Raw genomic sequence first — 21,284 nt, 5'->3', positions numbered from 1 at the left:
GACACTAAGCGATTTTCATTTCATTTCATTTCAATGCTCTGGGGATCGAATCTGGCTATGACAGATATTGAAATTGAATTAAAGTCTCAAATTAAAAGTCTAATGATGACATTGTTGATGTTGTAAAAACCCATCTGGTTCACTAATATCCTTCAGGAAACCTGCTCTCCTCACGTGGCCTGGCCGACACGTGTCTCCAGAGTGACAGCAATGTTGGGATTGACTTCAACGTGCCCTATGAAATAGCCTCGCAAGACACTCAGTTCAAGGGCAATTGGATTGAGCAGTAAATGCTGATCCAGCCAGTGACGCCCACCTCCCATGAATGAATAAATTTTAACAAGGCCCATTGTTCAATCTGAAGACTGTCTCTTTGATTGGATTTGATTAATTATCACGTGTACCGAGGTACAATGAAAAAAATTGTTCTGCGTACAGTCCAGATAGATCGTTTCATACATGAAAAAACAAAGTGCGGATCTTGGCAGTTTGCTCAGTTCACTAAAGAATTTAATGGCTTTGTAGACACAGATTAACATGTTAATCACCATTCAAACATATCTAATGGTAATGTGTGCTTGTGGTAATACCACTGTATATATATATATATGTGTGTGCCTCTATTAGGGGATGTACAATAGTACCGGCTATTACAGGTTTGTCGGTAAGCCCCTGCCAGCTAGCTCCGCCCACAGAAGCAGTATAAATATCCGTGCGGTCTCCTGAGCTGCCATTTTACAGCTCCACTTGAGGTAATAACATCTCAAGGTAATAAAGCCTCTTTTGTACCGTTTCGTGTTTCTGTGTGCAATTGTTAGCGCAACAGTGCTCATATAGACAGACACAAACGAATCAATAACTGAATGAGAGGCAATCTAGAGAATTAACTGAACCAACTTGTTGAAAAAAAGTCTTCTTGATGGAGAAACAGGAAAAGCTTCTCAGGGAGATGAGGACATCCAGGCTCAGTACGAATTTGCTGTTACCCCTCCTTTCTTATACATGAATGGTATTTAGGCTGCAGAATTTTTCACATCAAAACACAGGGGTCAAATATAAGCAACACATAATTCTCATTTCACTTCCATTTAACTATATTTGACTTTGTTTAAAAGCTGACTGTGGTCAAACTGAACAAAGCATCATGGGATTTGTATTACCCAGTTAACAACTTTCTTATTTCAGAGTTATTCAATTCAGAATGAAGATATATATAATAAATAAAAATACTGATGTTAAGCATTGAATAATGAAACAAAAATTGAGTAAATGTGGATGATTTTTTTCTGTAGGGCGACAAGAATGATGTATTAATAATTGAAGAGAAAGCATTGTTCCGTTAGATATTTGCTGAACAAATGCTTTAGTTCAATATAAGTTCTATTTCTTCTGGTCTGGTAAGTTGAGACATTTGTTTTAAAGAAACAGACGTCTTCTTGTAAGAAGTGACACGGCCTCTCAGCCGAAGCATGAGAATAATAATCGCTTATTGTCATAAGTAGGCTTCAGTGAAGTTTCCGTGAAAAGCCCCTCGTCGCCACATTCCGGCGCCTGTTCAGGGAGGCCGGTACGGGAATTGAATCTACATTGTTCTGTATTGCAAGCCAGCTATTTAGCCCACTATGCTAAATCAGCCCCTGCTGCAACAAGACAGTTCAGATGAATGTGTCACTGGTCCTTTGGCTGCCACATTGCCAGCTGTGCCTGTAATGTAGTGTGTATCACATTCACCTCACAGGCGAAAGGTCCCCAGTTCGAAACCAAACAGAAACATCACATGCTTCAGGTTTAGTCTGTGCTGAATACTACCTCAATCTCGTAACTGGTCTTCATCAAAGAAAAATATCAAAAGCCATGCACCTCTATGGGCCAGTGACGCAATGGATAATGTGTCTGACTATGAATCAGGAGAATCCAGGTTTGACTCCTGGCTGACTCTTGAGTTCAATGTTTTGGCATCCGGTTTAGCTCAGTTGGCTTGACAGCTGGTTCTTGAGCAAGGTCAACAGGGCATGATCAATTCTCGCATCAGCTGAGTTTATTCATTAAGGGCCTGACTTCTCAATTTAACCCCTCGTTTGAGGTGTGGTGATCCTCAGGTTAAATCGCCACCAGGCAGCTCGCCCCTTCAAAACGGAGAGCAGCCAATGGCCAATAGGGACTCTGGGGACTTTATTGAATCTGACCTGAATCTCCTGCATTACCCGGTTGTTATATTTGATTTCCCCTTGACCTCAAATATTCATTCAACAAATCCAGAAGTACTGAATTTTCAAGTCGCAATGAGAAGCAAAACGTGTTCCGATCTATGATTCTACATTGGATCCAATGATGTGTTCACTTCCACTGCAGCTTGACTCATTACTGGAACAGACACTGTGTTTGTTACTCTCCAAGTGAGTGAATCCTTTGCTGTTTATCCTCTGGGGCAGCCTGAGCCTGTGGCCGCTCTCACCATCTGTCACCGTCACAATGCCCGTGTGATTGATGGCAGCTCCAGACCAATCGGAAGAGGAGGGGCGGGCTGGAGGACCGACTGGGAGCAGCTGGACCTCCAACCAATTGGAGTGAACGAGGGGCGGGGCCCGCTGTGATTGAAGCATGCGCAGTGTGGGTAATGGCGAGGGACAAGGACTGTGTCTTCAGATCCGAAATTGGTAACTAACGATATGGAGGGAGCGAAAGATCGCAGGTTTGGGCGGAAACGTTCCCTGAGCACTTTGTGTGAGTCATTATCTTCAGAAAAAAGTTTACGCGACCCAGTTTGTACCGAGCGGAGCTGCAGCTCATATTCGCCTCAGATTAACGGCCGCCATCTTTATTGGATGTGCATCAGGGCGCATGCGCGTTTGTTCAATGAGTGGGAGGGGCTTGTTCCCCATTGTTCAGAATTGTCCATCAAACTGGATTAGTCTTTGACTCCCAATTTCTTATGAAGCAAAGCGGTGGCAGAGATGGAAAGAAAAGGAAGCCAATCCCTCTCTCCAGATTTCACTGTTTTATCAGACATTCTGTCCCATGTGTCCAAAGCTCTGCGGCTCTGTTCAACCCTGAGGAGACGTCACCCTCAAATCGAGGGACTGCTGATGACGAGGGTCAGTGTGCAACGGGGGGCATGAGCGGTCATTCTGGACCCATAAGCAGGAGGGGAGAATGTTGTGAATTTCTATCCTGGACTGACAGTGTTTAATTTTGGAAACTCCTTTTGCAGGGGATTAGTAGGGGAGGATTTACACACAGCAAATTCAAACCAGGAGAAATGTTTATTTTGCCTGAATTTTATTTCTGGACTGACAGTGATGCCTTTGTAAACTTCTTTCACAGGGGCTTAGAAAGGGATTCACAGACAAGAAGCTCACAACCAATCCTCACATCAAATGAAAGAAAATCGCTTATTATCACGAGTAGGCTTCAAATGAAGTTACTGTGAAAAGCCCCTAGTCGCCACATTCCCATCTTAAATAGCACTGAATAGAGTGAGAGCTGAGCGGTGACAGGCCCGGGTTACCGGCCGCCATCTTTCCAGAGGACAATGCACCGCGGGGAAAGGGCTGGTTTAGCACAGTGGGCTAAGACAGCCGGGTTGTGATGCAGAACAGGACCAGCAGCGCGGGTTCAATTCCCGTTCCAGCCTCCCCGAACAGGCGCCCGAGGGTGGCGACTGTGGGCTTTTCACAGTAACCTATTTGAAGCCTACTTGTGACAATAAGCGATTATTATTATTTTGAGCTGCGAGTCTTGACCGGATGCCAACTCTCCCGGATTGACTGACTGGAGTCTCCAGGATTTTATTTTAATCATTTGTGGCAGTCACTGGCTGGGCCAACATTTATTGCCCATCCCTAATTTCCTTTAAACCGAGTGGCTGGCTGGCCATCTCGGAGGGCATTTAAAGAATCAACCACATTTCTGTGGTTTGAACCGTGTTGGCCAGACCAGGTAAGGATGGCAGATTTACTTTTCTGTTCATTCATGGGATGTGGGTGTCGCTGGCTGGGCCAGCATTCACTGCCCATCCCTAATTGCCCTTGAACTGAGAGCAGCTCAGAGAGCATAGAAAGCATCCTATCACCACAGAAAGCATCTTATCTGGCCGCATCACAGACTGGTATGGCAACTGCTCGGCCCAGGACCGCAAGAAACTTCAGAAAGTCGTGAACACTGCCCAGTCTATCACACAAACCTGCCTCCCATCCATTGACTCTATCCACACCTCCCGCTGCCTGGGGAAAGCGGGCAGCATAATCAACGATCCCTCCCAGTTGGCTTACTCACACTTCCAACTTCTTCCATCGGGCAGGAGATACAGAAGTCTGAGAACACGCACAAACAGATTAAAAAACAGCTTCTTCCCCACTGTCACCGGACTCCTAAATGACCCTCTTATGGACTGACCTCATTAACACTACACCTGTATGCTTCATCCGATGCTGGTGCTTATGTAGTTACATTGCATATCTTGTGTTGGCCTATTATGTATTTTCTTTTATTCCCGTTTCATCCCATGTACTTAATGATCTGTTGAACTGCTCGCAGAAAAATACTTTTCACTGTACCTCAGTACACGTGACAATAAACAAATCCATCCATCCATTTTAAGGGTCAACCAGCTGACTGTGGATCTGGAGTCACATGTAGGCCAGACCAGGTAAGGATAGAAGATTTCCTTCACTGAAGGACAGGAGTGAACCACGTGGGTCTTCACAACAATTGATAATGGTTTCATGATCATCAGTAAACTTTCAATCAATTCAAATTTTACCTTCTGCCTTGGTGAGATTCATGTCTGGGTGTCTGGAAAATCATTGGGACAGAAAAAAATATTTTTGTGACTCTGGAACATGATTAGAACAGTAAAAATATTAATTTTGGGTCTCTGGAAAATCATGAGGACAGTAAAAAAGATTTTTGAACATTTCTCTTCAGTGGATATAAAACGGAATGAAGGTTGTTTGGCTGACAGTCCATAAGACCATAAGACATAGGAGCGGAAGTAAGGCCATTCGGCCCATCGAGTCCACTCCACCATTCAATCATGGTTGATTTCAACTCCATTTACCCGCTCTCTCCCCATAGCCCTTAATTCCTCGAGAAATCAAGAATTTATCAATTTCTCTCTTAAAGACACTCAACGTCCCGGCCTCCACCGCCCTCTGTGGCAATGAATTCCACAGACCTACCACTCTCTGGCTGAAGAAATTTCTCCTCATCTCTGTTCTAAAGTGACTCCCTTTTATTCTAAGGCTGTGCCCCCGCGTCCTAGTCTCCCCTGCTAATGGAAACAACTTCCCTACGTCCATCCTATCCAAGCCATTCATTATCTTGTAAGTTTCTATTAGATCTCCCCTCAACCTCCTAAACTCCAATGAATAGGGGCTTTTCACAGTAACTTCATTGAAGCCTACTCGTGACAATAAGCGATTTTCATTTTCATTCATATAATCCCACGATCCTCAGACGTTCATCATATGTTAGGCCTACCATTCCTGGGATCATCCGTGTGAATCTCCGCTGGACCCGCTCCAGTGCCAGTATGTCCTTCCTGAGGTGTGGGGCCCAAAATTTCTCACAGTATTCTAAATGGGGCCTAACTAGTGCTTTATAAAGCCTCAGAAGTACATCCCTGCTTTTATATTCCAAGCCTCTTGAGATAAATGACAACATTACATTTGCTTTCTTAATTATGGACTCAACCTGCAAGTTTACCTTTAGAGAATCCTGGACTAGGACTCCCAAGTCCCTTTGCACTTTAGCATTATGAATTTTGTCACCGTTTAGAAAATAGTCCATGCCTCTATTCTTTTTTCCAAAGCGCAAGACCTCGCACTTGCCCACGTTGAATTTCATCAGCCACTTCTTGGACCATTCTCCTAAACTGTCTAAATCAGGGGTGGGCAAACTTTTCCGTGCAAGGGCCACATTCAAAAATTCACAATTCACAAAGGGCCGCATAGTATATTAAGTAAAATAATTACTTCACCCGGTTATGATTCTGGGCGCCTCATATAGAACAGTACAGCACAGAACAGGCCCTTCGGCCCTCGACGTTGTGCCGAGCAATGATCACCCTACTCAAGTCAATGTATCCACCCTATACCAGTAAGTAACCCAACAGCCCGCCTCCATTAACCTTAAAAAAAATTAAAAAAAAAAAAAAAAATTAAAAAAAAAAAAATTTTTTTTTTTTTTTAATGACTTGGCGGGCCGCAGAAATACCTTTGGCGGGCCGCATGCGGCCCGCGGGCCGTAGTTTGCCCACCCCTGGTCTAAATCTTTCTACAGCCTCCCCACCTCCTCAATACTACCTGCCCCTCCACCTATCTTTGTATCATCGGCAAACTTGGCCAGAATGCCCCCAGTCCCGTCATCTAGATCGTTAATATATAAAGAGAACAGCTGTGGCCCCAACACTCAACCCTGCGGGACACCACTTCTCACCGGTTGCCATTCCGAAAAAGAACCTTTTATCCCAACTCTCTGCCTTCTGTCTGACAGCCAATCGTCAATCCATGTTAGTACCTTGCCTCGAATACCATGGGCCCTTATTTTACTCAGCAGTCTCCCGTGAGGCACCTTGTCAAAGGCCTTTTGGAAGTCAAGATAGATAACATCCATTGGCTCTCCTTGGTCTAACCTATTTGTTATCTCTTCAAAGAACTCTAACAGGTTTGTCAGGCACGACCTCCGCTTACTAAATCCATGCTGACTTGTCCTAATCCGACCCTGCACTTCCAAGAATTTAGAAATCTCATCCTTAACGATGGATTCTAGAATTTTGCCAACAACCGAGGTTAGGCTAATTGGCCTATAATTTTCCACCTTTTTTCTTGTTCCCTTCTTGAACAGGGGGGTTACAACAGCAATTTTCCAATCCTCTGGGACTTTCCCTGATTCCAGTGACTTTTGAAAGATCATAACTAACGCCTCCACTATTTCTTCAGCTATCTCCTTTAGAACTCTAGGATGTAGCCCATCTGGGCCCGGAGATTTATCAATCACTGACAGGAGTCAATCACTGTCGTTTTTTAAAATAAATTTAGAGTGCCCAAATAATTTTTTCCAATTCAGGGACAATTCAGCATGTCCAATGCACCTAACCTGCACATCTTTGGGTTGTGAGGGTGAAACCCACACAAACACGGGGAGAATGTGCAAACTCCACACAGACAGAGACCCAGAGCCAGGATCAAACCTGCGACCTCGGCACCGTGAGACTCCGGTGCTGACCACTGCGCCACCGTGCTGCCCTAGTCAAACAATGTTCTGTAAGGCAATGAGTCCTTTTGCTTCCCAATTGGCCGAGGAAGGCAGTGTGTCACAAGGATGGATGTGTTGACCAATTAATGGCTGGAGGATGGGGGCAGGTCATGTGATCAAACCTCCAGGAATACATTTAATCAAAGTTGGCGAGGAGAAAATGTTGTGAATTTCTATCCTAAACTGACAGTGAGGTTTCTGTAAATTTACAGGATACTGGAAGTGAAGGTTTAACAGATGGAAAACTCAAACCAAACGTCACATTGCGATCTGACAGAGTCACTTGATTCATCAGAACCTGAATTTCAGCAGCATCTGGGTGTGGAAGGTAAAAGGTTTGTCTGTTCTGTCTGTGAGGGAAGATTTCAGGTCTCAGTGTGACTGGAAAAGCCCCGAGATTCACGAACCCTGGTTAGACCAAACCTGGAGAACTGTGTTCAGTTCTGGGCAACAAACCTGAGGAAGGATAGAATGGCCTCGGAGGGAGTGTAGCACAGATTTACCTAAGTGATATCTGAAACCCCCGGGGTTAAATTACAAGGCGAGAATAGACAAAAATGTCAGAGTCAGCTGGTAGCATGGTGGCCCAGTGAGTAGCACTGCTGCCTCACGGCGCCGAGGTCGCAGGTTCGATCCCGACTCTGGGTCACTGTCCGTGTGGAATTTGCACATTGTTTGCGTGGGTTTTGCCCCCACAGCCCAAAGATGTGCAGGTTAGGTGGATTGACCACTCTAAATTGCCCCTTAATTGGAAAAAATACTCATAATTTATTTTTTTTAATTTTAAAAACAAAAAATGTCAGAGTCATTATGGGCAGGGAAGGGCATTTGGTCCATTGAGTCCATGCTAGCTCTATAATTGGCACGGTGGTTAGCACTGTTGCTTCACAGCGTCAGGGACCCGGGTTCGATTCCCGGCTTGGGTCACTGTCTGTGCGGTGTGTGCACGTTCTCCCTGTGTGTGTTGTGGGTTTCCTCCGGGTGTTGCGGTTTCCTCCCACGAGTGCTGAAAGCCTTGCTTGTTAGCTGAATTGGACATTCTGAATTCTCCCTCCGTGTAACCCAACAGGCGCCGGAGTGTGACGACTTGGGGATTTTCACGGTAACTCCATTGCAGTGTTAATGTAAGCCTACTTTGACAGTAATAAAGATTATTATTATCTGGAGCAATCCAGTCAGAGTCATTCTCCTGCTCTGTCTCTGTATCCTCACAGGTTTATTTCTCTCAGGTTTCTATCCAATTAAAAAAATAAAATCATTTATTGTGTCTATTTCCAAACTCCGTCACAGGCAGCAAGTTTAACGTCATTGCCACTGGCTGTGTAAAAACATTCTTCCTCATACCTCCTGGACCATTTGCATGCATAGATATCGAGCAACGTAGAAAATAGGAGCAGGAGGAGACCATTTGGCCCTTCGAGCCTGCTCCACCATTCATTACGATCAGAGCTGATTAGGCTCAATAGCCGAATCCCACTTCCCCCCCCCCCCCCCCCCCCCCCATATCCTTTGATCCACTTCGCCCTCAGTGCTGTATCTAACTACTTCTTGAAAACATGCAATGTTTTGGCCTCAATTAGTTCCTGTGGTGACAGATTCCATAGGCTCACCACTCTCTGGGTGAAGAAATGTCTCCTCATCTCTGTCCCCGTATCCTCAGACTGTGACCCCGATTTCTGGACACACCACTATCGGGGACATCCTTCCTGAATCTACTCTGTCTCACCCTGTTTTTCTTTTAACATAAGTTTAGAGTGACCAATTATTTTTTTGTAATTAAGGGGCAGTTTTAACGTGGCCAATCTACCTACCTTGCACATCTTTGGATTTGTGGGGGTGAGACCCACGCAAACACAGGGAGAAGGTGCAAACTCCACACAGACCATGACCCGGGGCCAGGATTGAACCCGGGTCCTCGGCGACATGAGGCAGCAGTGCTAACCACTGAGCCACCGTGCCACCCACTTTTTATAGGTTTCTATGAGATCCCCCTCATTCTTCTGAACTCCAGCGAATACAATCCAAACCAATTCAACCTAACCTGCACATCTTTGAACTGTGGGAGGAAACCGGAGCACCCGGAGGAAACCCACACAAACACACGGAGAAAGTGCAAACTCCACACAGTCAGGGGGAGAATTGAACCCGGGTCCCTGGTGCTGTGAGGCAGCAGTGCTAAGCACCATGCCACCCCCTGTCTTGCAACCCTCAAGAGAAAAAAAAAGCCTTATCCCCATCTGAAAAGGGTGACCACTCACTTTGCAACAATGACCCCCGTGTCCCAGATTCTCCCACAAGAGGAAACATCCTCTCCACATCCACCCTGTCAAGACCCCTCAGGATCTTATATCGTTCAATCCAGGTTTTACCCAAAACTTTAAATCTGTGTCCCGACTGCTTGTACGATCAGTGAATGGAAACAGAGTTTCTTTGTCCACCCGATGGAAATCTGCCATAATCTTGTGTCCCTGAATCAAATGTCCCCTCAACCTCCTTTGCTGGAACCATTCTGGTAAATCTCCTCTGCACCTTCTCCAAGATCCTTCCCATTCTTCCTGAAGAGTGGTGACCAGAGCTTTATAAAGATTCATAGAATAGAATTAGAACTGTAGAATTCCTACAGCGCAAAAGGGGGCCATTCGGCCCATCAAGTCTGCACTGATTCTCTGAAAGGGCACCCTGTCTAGGCCCACACCCCTACCCTGTCCCTGTAACCCCATAGCCCCACCTAACCTGCACATCCCTGGACACTAAGGGGCAATTTATCACGGCCAAGCCACCTAACTTTCCCTTCTTTGGACTGTTGGAGTAAATCTGAGCACCGGGTGGAAACCCACACAGACACAGGGAGGAAGTGCAAACTCCACACAGACCAGAATTGAACCCGGGTTCAATGCTAACTACCGTTCCACCAGAAGCATAGTTTTGGTATCAATATTACTGTTTATGAAGCTCAAGATCGAATTTGCTTTGCCATCAACTCTCTTAATATGTCTTGTAGATGTACAAAATTCCTCTTCACCTCTTTCTCTCTCCTCCCAAAGAGGCCAGTTGCGTTTTTGTGACAATTCTGCCATTTTCATGGTCACTTTTTCCCAGAACCGGCCCCACAAATGACCAGATTCATTCAGTTCAATTTCACAACCTGCTTTTGTGTTTTTCTAAAATAAATTTAGATTATCCAATTCATTTTTTCCAATTAAGGGGCAATTTAGCATGGCCAGTCCACCTATCCTGCACATATTTGGTTTGTGGGGGTGAAACCGACGCAAACACGGGGAGAATGTGCAAACTCCACACGGACAGTGACCCGGGGCCAGGATCGAACCTGGGACCTCGGAGCCGTGAGGCAGCAGGGCTAACACACTGTGCCACCGTGCTGCCCGCCTTTGTGTTTTTCTGGGTTCTCTCTCACTCCCTATTTTCTGTTTTAAATCAGTTTCACAGGGTGTTCGAAGGAGAGTGAAGTTAATACTCACCACTATTCTTAGAATTCCCCCTATACCAAAAAAAAGGTTGATATTCTAAATGGTGAACAGGGATTCTCACTCCCTGACTCCGATGCAGGCTTCTGTGGGTGCTATTCAGGTCAAACTATCTTTTCAAGTTATCCCCCGGTATAACCCATACCTTCACCGAAGAATTTTACCTACTTACCCCTTAATAGCATCGATGTCCTGGGTCCTGCGTTGTTAAGGAAGTAAAGTCGGCTAATAACCACTTTTTCAGGTTAAGTTAAGTTATTTTATTATTATAATTTTTTCTTTTAAAAGCTGCAAAGATCTTGCTTCTGGATGCTGCTGGTTGGTTGTAGAAACCTTCAGGCCCACCTTGGCAATCGATCTTCTTAAAATCTGGTCTTCTTGAGTTGTATTCGCTGGTGAACTCGGTTGCTGTGTCCTGTCCTTCCCATGCACCGAGCTGTGAGAGCTGGCTCTGCTAGCTATCTCTCAGCTGACTCTGACTCCTGTTTAAATTCTAGTCTTCCTCAGATGTATAACTGTTTAAACTCGGCTGCTTGCCTTGTCTTTCCCATGACCGAGCTCTCTCTCTCTCTCTCTCTCTCTGAGTTCTCCTCCCCTTCTCTCCTGTTGCTGGTTTCCTCTGTGCTTGTTGCTGCTGCTCCCTGGGTTTATATTCTCTTTCTGAGAGTTATTAAGTTTTAACGACTTTATTGTGAATGAGCTTGTTTCACTTTGATAGTTTAAAAGTATCTTTGATGTAAACATTTTACTACAACTAATTATTCATTTTGGGCATATCGTCTCCTCTCAGATCTGATTAAACAATGCTTTGGTTTCAATAGTTAACTTTTATTTCTGTGATTTTGAATCGTTTAATTTTCCAATTGTCCCCAGCTCATAACTTTGCCTTTGATTTTGACTTAAATGATGTTTCTCGTAGACAGGTCGTCTCCAATTTTCTTTTAATTGACTTGATGTTCATAGAATTTTACACTTTAGAATTGACACCAAATTCGACTGAGCATCTTCCATCCTTTCCAGCTGTTTACTAAGAGAGTTTATTTCAATTATGGTGTGAAACTTTGCTTTTAGCTGTATGCTAAAATTTAACTTGGTTATGACTTGAAAGACTTGCCTGTTTTAAACATTCGTCACTTAATGCAATTGAAACTCTCATCCATGCTTTTTCAGATGCTTCCTGAGATAGTTACATTCCATGAAGGTGTGAGCCATTGTTTTAGCTTACCACATGAAACCTGTGTGTTTGATAAGCCTGCTTGTGAGCAAGAATCTGCATTTTACAACCCTGCTCTTTGAAGCTGCTATGAAACTTTTGTGGGATCTTTCCCTGTATCCTCTCAAACCAGATATTGCCAGACTTCCATGTTTCAAATGACACATTTTTCTGTATTTTCAAGAACAAGAGGCTTCAAAGTACAGAAACTCAAACCAAGCATCACATCAGGATCTGACAGAGCCCTCAATTTATCATATCCTAAATATCAGCGGATTTTGATCATGGAAGGAAAAAGCATCGTTCACAGTGGGGAGAAACCGTACACGTGTTGTGTGTGTGGACGAGGATTCAGTCAATCATCAGGCCTCACAAGCCACAAATTCAGTCACACAGAGGAGAAACCGTGGAAATGTGCGGACTGTGGGAAAGGATTCACTTACCCATCCAGGCTGGAAACTCATCAACGCAGTCACACTGGGGAGAGACCATTCACCTGCTCCAAGTGTGGGAAGGGATTCACTCAGTCATCCACCCTGCTGAGTCACCAGCGAGTTCACACTGATGAGAGACCGTTTCAATGTCCAGATTGCGGGAAGTGCTATAAACGTTCTGGGGAACTGATGAGCCATCAACGTGTTCACACTGACGAGAAACCGTTTAGGTGCTCTGACTGCGGGACTGGGTTCAGACGATCAGCTGATCTCGCTGTACATCAGCAAATTCATACTGGGGAGAGGCCATTCGCCTGCTCCAAGTGTGGGAAGGGATTCATTCGGTCATCGGCCCTGCTGAGACACCAGAGAAGTCACACTGGGGAGAGATCGTTCACCTGCTCCGAGTGTGGGAAGGGATTCACTCACTCAACCAACCTGCTGAGTCACCAGCGAATTCACACTGGGGAGAAACCATTCACCTGCTCCAAGTGTGGGAAGGGTTTCACTGAGTCATCCACACTGCGGAAACACCAGCGAGTTCACACTGGGGAGAGACCATTCACCTGCCCCAAGTGTGGGAAGAGATTCAGTCACTCATCCAACCTGCTGATGCACCAGCGAGTTCACACTGGGGAGAGACCATTCACCTGCTTAGAGTGTGGGAAGGGTTTCACTAAGTCATCCCACCTGCTGAGTCACCAGATAATTCACACTGGGGAGAGGCCATTCACCTGCTCCGAGTGTGGAAAGGGATTCACTCAGTCATTCAACCTGGTGAGTCACCAGCGAGTTCACACTGGGGAGAGACCGTTCACCTGCTCCACGTGTGGGAAGAGATTCAGTCACTCATCCAACCTGCTGAGTCACCAGCAAGTTCACACTGGGGAGAGGCCATTCACCTGCTCCAACTGTGGGAAGGGTTTCGCCACTTCATCCCACCTGCTGAGACACCAGCGAGTTCACACTGGGGAGAGACCATTCACCTGCTCCGAGTGTGGGAAGAGATTCACTCAGTCATCCAACCTGCTGAGTCACCAGCGGATTCACACTGGGGAGAGACCATTCACCTGCTTAGAGAGTGGGAAGGGATTCACTCAGTCATCCAACCTGCTGAGACACCAATGAAGCCACAAGTAACCACAGTGATTGGATTTTGCTGTTACTCACATTCAGGACTGAGCCATATTCATTTGGGTCTTTTCTGCTGATAACAAACTCCAGCCCATTTACAGGGGCTAATATTCTGGCTAAAAATCAAATAAATTAGATTTGTGTTAAATACGCAGTGTGTTGAAACTTTTTGATATCTCTGACACAAGTTAGTTTCTTTTGAAGTACTCTCGCTCTCCCCATCTCTTCCATCCTCACCTCCAACAAGAAGTGTGAGGAGCTTGTGGAGATTCTTTGTGACTGAGATTGAGTAAATCCGATCAGCTGCCTCTGCTGCTTCCCTCCCTTCCACAAACCCACCGGACCAAAATGTCTCTAAATTACATCCTTTCCCAAGCCCTGAACCCACATCTTTCTCTAGTTTCTCTCCCACCTTCTCTCCTGCCCTCTGAGAGCTCATCTTGTCCATGAGACCCAGCTCCTGGCCCATCGACCCTATTCCCACTGAGCTACTGATCAGCCAACTACCCTGTGACAACGGATATTGTCAACATTTCTGTCTCTTCAGGTACTGTTCCTCGGAGAGAAGACAGACAATCCGGGAGGTTGGATGCAAGGGCGGCACGGTAGCACAGTGGGTAGCACCGTTGATTCACAGCACCTGGGACCCGGGTTCGATATCCGTCTTGGTCATTGTCTGTGCAGAGTCTGCAAGTTCTCCCCGTGTCTGCGTGGGTTTCTTTCGGGTGATCCGCTTTCCTCCCACAGTCCAAAGATGTGCAGGTTAGGTGGTTTGACTGTGCTAAATTGCCCTGAGTGTCCAAAAGGATTAGGTGGGGTTACTGGGTTGTGGGGATAGGGTGGAGGCGTGGGCTTAAGTAGACTGCTCTTTCCCAGGGCTGGTACAGACTCAATGGACTGAATGGCCTCCTCCTGCACTGTAAATTCTCTGATTCTATGAGGTGAGATTGTCCTTTCTGAGCTCCAGCCAGGTGATACTAAACACTCAGGCGGGAAAGACAAAAATCTACAACGTGTTTAAAACAGCTGATTTGTTTCACCAATATCCAGGATGTTAAACTCCAGTCTCTTCGAGGTTATTTTCATCAGAAACAAACTCCAACGATCAGAGTAAAAACCTCAAAGCTCTGGTACAGATAGAGGCCATTTGGCCCATTGTGTGTGTGCTGGCTGCAGTGGAGCTATTCAGCTTAATCCTATTTTGCAGATCTCAGTCGATTGCCCTGTATGTCCCAGTCCTTCAATTGGATATCCAAGAGGATATTTCAATTGGATATTTCAAGAGAATTTGAAAGTGATCAGGATTTCTGCCTCTGTGACCCTATCGGACAGTGAATTCTAGACTCCTACCACTGAAATGATTTCCCCCTTCCACTCGCAATCTTCTGCTAATTACTTTAAATCTAAACCCCTTGGTTATTGATCTGTTAATGAAATAGATCCTTCTTATCCATTCTATCCGGGCCCCTCAGAATGTTAAATACCTCAGTTAATCTCTCCTCAGCGTTCTCTGTTCCGCAGAAAACCACCTCGGCCTCTCCAATCTCTCCTCATTGTTAAAATTCTCTATTTGTGTCAACATCCTGGTCAATCTCCTCTGCATTCTCTTTGGGATGAACACATCCTTCCTGTAATGTGGTGCCCAGAACTGTACTCAGTAATGCAGCTGTGGTTTAACTAGTGTTTTGGACACCTCCAGTATAACCTCCCTGATCTTATTATAAACACAGAAAATGCTGGAAGTACTCAGCAGCTCTGGCAGCATCTGTGGCGAGAGGGGTTTCAGGTCTTTCCTCCAATAGAAATTGCCGGGAATATTCCCTGCTCTCGTCCTCTGTCCCCGTGAATAACAAAGAATCCTCTCTGCCTTTCCAATCACCGTATCTACCTCTCCTGTCACCTTCAGGGATCTGTGGACATGCACTCTAATGCCCCTTTGTCCCTCTCACCTCACTATCATACCATTCATATTCTTTCCCTTTGCCGTGTTTTTCCACCACAAATGTATTTATTATCCCGCGCTTCTCTGGATTGACCTGTTTGCTACTTTTCTGGCCAGCTGATCAGTCTATTGATGTCTTCCTGCAGTCATTACAGCCTTGGTTCAAACATGGACAAAAGCGCTGAATGCCAGAGGTGAGGTGAGAGTGTCTGCCCTTGACATCAAGGCAGCATTTGACCGAGTATGGCATCCAGGAGCCCTAGCTAATCTGGACTCACTGGGAATCAGGGGAAAACTCTCCGCTGGTTGGAGTCATACCTGGCACAAAGAAAGATGGTTGTGGTGATTAGAGGCCAACCATTTCAGCTCCAGGACATAGAACAGTACAGCACAGAACAGGCCCTTCGGCCGTCGATGTTGTGCCGAGCAATGATCACCCTACTCAAACCCTTATCCACCCTATACCGGTAACCCAACAACCCCACCCCCTCCTTAACCTTACTTTTTAGGACACTACGGGCAATTTAGCATGGCCAATCCACCTAACCCGCACATCTTTGGACTGTTGGGGGAAACCGGAGCACCCGGAGGAAACCCACGCACACACGGGGAGGACGTGCAGACTCCGCACAGACATCACTGCAGGCATTCCTCAAGGTAGTGTCTTCGGCCCAACCATCTTCAGCTGCTTCATCAATGACCTGCCTTCATCATAAGGTCAGAAGTGGGGATGTTTGCGGATGACTGCACAGTGTTCAGAATCATTCGCCAACTCTCAGATAATGAAGCAGTCCATGTCCAAATGCAGCAAGACCTAGACAATATCCAGGCTTGGGCTGAGAAGTGGCAAGTTACATTCGTGCCACACAAGTGTCAGGCAATCACCATATCTTCCAAGAGAGGATCTAACAATCGTCCCTTGACGTTGAATGATATTACCATTGCTGAATTCCTCACAATCAACATCCTGGGGGGTGCCATTGATCAAAACATTAACTGGATGAGGCATATTAATACTGTGGTTACCAGGAAAGGTCAAAGACTAGGAATCCTACGAAGGGTAACTCATCTCCTGAACCCCCCCCCCCCCCCCCCCCCCTCTCAAAGCCTGCAATGCACAAGTCAGGAGTATAATGGAATACTCTCCAGTTGCCTGGATGAGTGCAGCTCCAACAACACTCAAGAAGCTCAACAGCATCCAGGACAAAGCAGCCCGCTTGATTGCTCCCCCTTCCACAAACATTCAGACCATCTATCACCGCCGAACAGTGGCAGCCGTGTGTACCGTCTACAAGATGCACTGCAGTAACTCAACAATGTTCCTTATTCAGTACCTTCCAAACCCATGACCACCGCCATCTCGAAGGCCAAGAGCAGTAGATCACTGGGAACCACACCAGCTGGAGGCTCCCCTCCAAGTCACTCACCACCCCGACTGGGAAATATATCACCGTTCCTTCGCTGTCACTGGGATAAAATCCTGGAACTCTCTTCCTAACAGCACAGTGGGTGTACCTACACCTGAAGGACTGCAGTGGTTCAAGAAGGAAACTCCCCACCATGTTCTGAAGGGCATCTAGGGATGGGCAATAAATGCTGGCCTTACCAGTGAAGCCCACATCCCATAAATGAATAATAAAAGTCTGCAGCTTTCTTTCTCACTGCCAAAAAGAAGACCGCAAATAAGTTAATCCTGTCCCCATGTTAAAGTCTAAAGCATTGATATAGAACTCTAGAAGCATGGAATCGTGTCCTGGGAAATCTAGAATCCCACTGGAAATACTCCACCAATCACCAACATACCTCTCGACCACTGCCCTTTGCTTCCTGCTGCTCCAGCTGATGTCACTTCCTGCACTTGTGATTGTTCTGGACATGAGAAGTATCCTGGTTTTCCCACGTGGAGCAGGACTGGAATCCCCGGCCAGGTCTTGAATTATTTGATTATTTGACTTAAGCAAAATAAATTTAAGATTAAAATAAATAAAGATTCATCAGCTTCTCACCAATCAGTTTCTTCCATTGAGCTGAAGTCACCTTTTATCCGGAATTAACTGAAATGTTTTGATAATTGTTTTTTAAAAATAAATTTAAAGTATCCAATTCTTTTTTTTAAATTAAGGGACAATTTAGCATGACCAATTCACCGACCCTGCTCATTTTTGGGTTGTAGGGGTAAGACACACGCAAACACAGGGAGAATGTGCAAACTCCACTCGGACAGTGATCCGGGGCCGGGAACGAAACCAGGTCCTCAGCGCCTTCAGGCAGCAGTGCTAACCAGTGTGCCATCATGCCACCCGTTTTTGTTAATTGTTAATATCTAAACCTCTCAAATGATTAATTGACTAAAAATTCAGACGTCTTTACTCTTACAATGCCAACTTCATCTTTATCCCCTGGATTTGATTAACGGACCGCAAACTGTAATTCTATGAACGATGATCAGATTATTTCAGTTTTGTGATAATTAATGAATCGTCTCACTTTATAATTGATGAATGCAGTGACCAGGATGTGCTCTCCACAGGACTGGGAGGCCCTGTCATTGCCACAGGACTGGGATGCCCTGTCATTGCCACAGGGCTGGGATGGTCTGTCATTGCCACAGGACTGGGATGCCCTGTCATTGCCAAGGGACTGGGATGGCCTGTCATTGCCAAGGGACTGGGATGGCCTGTCATTGCCAAGGGACTGGGATGGCCTGTCATTGCCAAGGGACTGGGATGGTCTGTCATTGCCACAGGACTGGGATGGCCTGTCATTGCCACAGGACTGGGATGGCCTGTCATTGCCACAGGACTGGGATGGCCTGTCATTGCCAAGGGACTGGGATGGCCTGTCATTGCCAAGGGACTGGGATGGTCTGTCATTGCCACAGGACTGGGATGGCCTGTCATTGCCACAGGACTGGGGTGCCCAGTCATTGCCACAGGACTGGGATAGCCTGTCATTGCCACAGGATTGGGATGCCCTGTCATTGCCACAGGACTGGGATGCCCTGTCATTGCCACAGGACTGGGATGCCCTGTCATTGCCACAGGACTGAGATGGCCTGTCATTGCCACAGGACTGGGATGGCCTGTCATTGCCACAGGACTGGGATGGCCTGTCATTGCCACAGGACTGGGATTGCCCGTCATTGCCAAGGGACTGGGATGCCCTGTCATTGCCAAGGGACTGGGATGCCCTGTCATTGCCAAGGGACTGGGATGGCCTGTCATTGCCACAGGACTGGGATGCCCTGTCATTGCCAAGGGACTGGGATGCCCTGTCATTGCCACAGGACTGGGATGGCCTGTCATTGCCAAGGGACTGGGATGCCCTGTCATTGCCAAGGGACTGGCATGCCCTGTCATTGCCACAGGACTGGGATGGCCTGTCATTGCCACAGGACTGGGAGGCCCTGTCATTGCCACAGGACTGGGATGGCCTGTCATTGCCACAGGACTGGGAGGCCCTGTCATTGCCACAGAACTGAGATGCCCTGTCATTGCCACAGGACTGGGATTCCCTGTCATTGCGACAGGACTGGGAGGCCCTGTCATTGCCACAGGACTGGGAGGCCCTGTCATTGCCACAGGACTGGGATGGCCTGTCATTGCCACAGGACTGGGATGCCCTGTCACTGCCACAGGACTGGGATGGCCTGTCATTGCCTTTATTTATTCCATTATTAACTGACTGAAGCAACAATAAAGTGGAGGTTAAAATAAATAAAGATTCATCAACCACTCACCAATCAGCTCATTCCATTTGCCTGAAGTCACATTATTTTTATCAGGAATTAACTGAAATGATTTTCTTCATTCTTATTACCTAAACAGATTGGATTTTAACTTACTGAAGAATCCAGACTTTTTCACTGCTCCAATCACTTGTCATTCAGCTTCAACTTTATCCTCTTGATTTGATCAACAGAAAACTATATAAATAAATTATATAAATAATCAAATTGATTCAGGTTTATACTAATTAAGGGGCAGCACGGTAGCATGGTGGTTAGCATAAATGCTTCACAGCTCCAGGGTCCCAGGTTCGATTCCCGGCTTGGGTCACTGTCTGTGCGGAGTCTGCACGTCCTCCCCCTGTGTGCGTGGGTTTCCTCCGGGTGCTCCGGTTTCCTCCCACAGTCCAAAGATGTGCGGGTTAGGTGGATTGGCCATGCTAAATTGCCTGTAGTGTCATAAAAAGGTAAGGTTAAGGGTGAGGGTGTTGGGTTACGGGTATAGGGTGGATACATGGGTTTGAGTAGGGTGATCATTGCTCGGCACAACATCGAGGGCCGAAGGGCCTGTTCTGTGCTGTACAGTTCCATGTTCTAATGAATCATGACTCAGTTCATTAATGCAGTGACCAGAATGCTTCTTGCATAATCTCCTTGCTCTTATATTCCAGGCCTCGTCCAAGAAAGGATTCTTGGCTGCTTGATCAATCTATCCAGCTACCTGTGGATAGGGACTCCAACGCCTCTCTGTTGCTCTATGTTCTCAGTATCATTCTATTTATAGTTCATTCCCTTGTCTTGTTTTCACTCTGAAATTCATTATCTGTCACTGTTTGCAGCACAGCAGTTATCACTGTTCACAGCGCCAGGGTCCCAGGTTCGATTCCCAGCTTCGGTCACTGGTCTGTGCGGAGTCTGCATATTCTCTCTGTAGCTGTCTGGGTTTCCTCCGGGTGCTCCGGTTTCCTCCCATAATTCCTGAAAGACATGCTTGTGAGGTGAATTGGACATTCTCAACTCTCCATCTGTGTACCTGAACAGGCACCAGAATGTGGCGACTAGGGGATTTTCATAGTCACTTCATTGCAGTGTTGACGTTAGCCTACTTATGACAATAATAAAGATTATTATTAAATTGAATTCCGAGGCGGCAGGTTGGCGCATTGGGGTATGTGGAACATTCCTTGTTCCAGGCCTACCCGGGTCCCCTCCCATAACCCCTTTACCGGTACATTGATGAATATTTTGGTGCTGATTTATGCTATCATCTGGAACTGGAAAAATTCATCAACTTTGCTTCCAGTTTCCACCGCTTCATCACTTTCAACTGGTCCATCATAGACTCCTCCCCTCCCTTGACCTTGCTAGCTCCATTTCTGGCGATAGACTATCTACTAATATCTATTACAATCCCACTGACTCCCACAGCTATCTTCACACCCTACACCCTGTAAGGACTCCCTCCCTTTCTCTCAGCTCCTCCGCCTCTGTCGCATTTGTTCCGATGATGCCATTTACCAAAGTGGTGCTTCAAATGTGTTCCTTCTTCCTCAACCATGATTCATCACCTACAGCTGTAGACAGGGCCCTCAACACTGCACGGTCCATCTCCCACACCACTACCCTCGCCCCGTCCCCTCCCTCCAAGTACAAGGATAGAATCCCCCTCATTCTCACACTTCACCCCACCAGCCTCCGTATGCAAAGCATAATCCTCTGCCATTTTCACCAACTTCAACATGATGTCACCATCAAACACGTATTCCCTTCACTCCCTCTGTCAGCAGTCCACAAAGACCATTCCCTCCAAGATAATCTAGTCCACTGCTCCACAATACCCAACACCTCTCCCATCACCTATGGCACCTTCCCATGCAATCGCAGAAGATGCAACACCTGCCCTTTTACCTCTTCTATGCTTAACATCCCAGGCCCAAAACATTAATTCCAGGTTTAAGCAGCGTTTCACATGCACCTCTTTCAATTTGGTCTATTGCATTCACTGCTTCCAATGTGGTCTCCTCTATGTCAGAGAGACCAAACGTAGATCTTCGCTCTGTGCGCATTCAGGTCCCTGACCTTTCTGTTGATT

General features: G+C 46.3%; 1 long non-coding RNA gene across 1 annotated transcript; it reads left to right on the top strand.

The window, feature by feature from the left end:
• The first annotated feature begins 2,539 nt into the window (after positions 1 to 2,539).
• On the top strand, positions 2,540 to 11,964 carry LOC119960289. The gene is made up of 3 exons (XR_005459361.1): positions 2,540 to 2,724; positions 7,470 to 7,585; positions 11,913 to 11,964. It is a non-coding gene; the product is annotated as an uncharacterized LOC119960289 (long non-coding RNA).
• Positions 11,965 to 21,284: the final 9,320 nt, after the last annotated feature.

The sequence above is a fragment of the Scyliorhinus canicula genome, unplaced genomic scaffold (assembly GCF_902713615.1).
Source record: "Scyliorhinus canicula unplaced genomic scaffold, sScyCan1.1, whole genome shotgun sequence".
NCBI lineage: Eukaryota > Metazoa > Chordata > Chondrichthyes > Carcharhiniformes > Scyliorhinidae > Scyliorhinus > Scyliorhinus canicula.
Note: the sequence above shows the minus strand (reverse complement) of the source record. Positions and strands in the feature narration are given on the sequence as shown.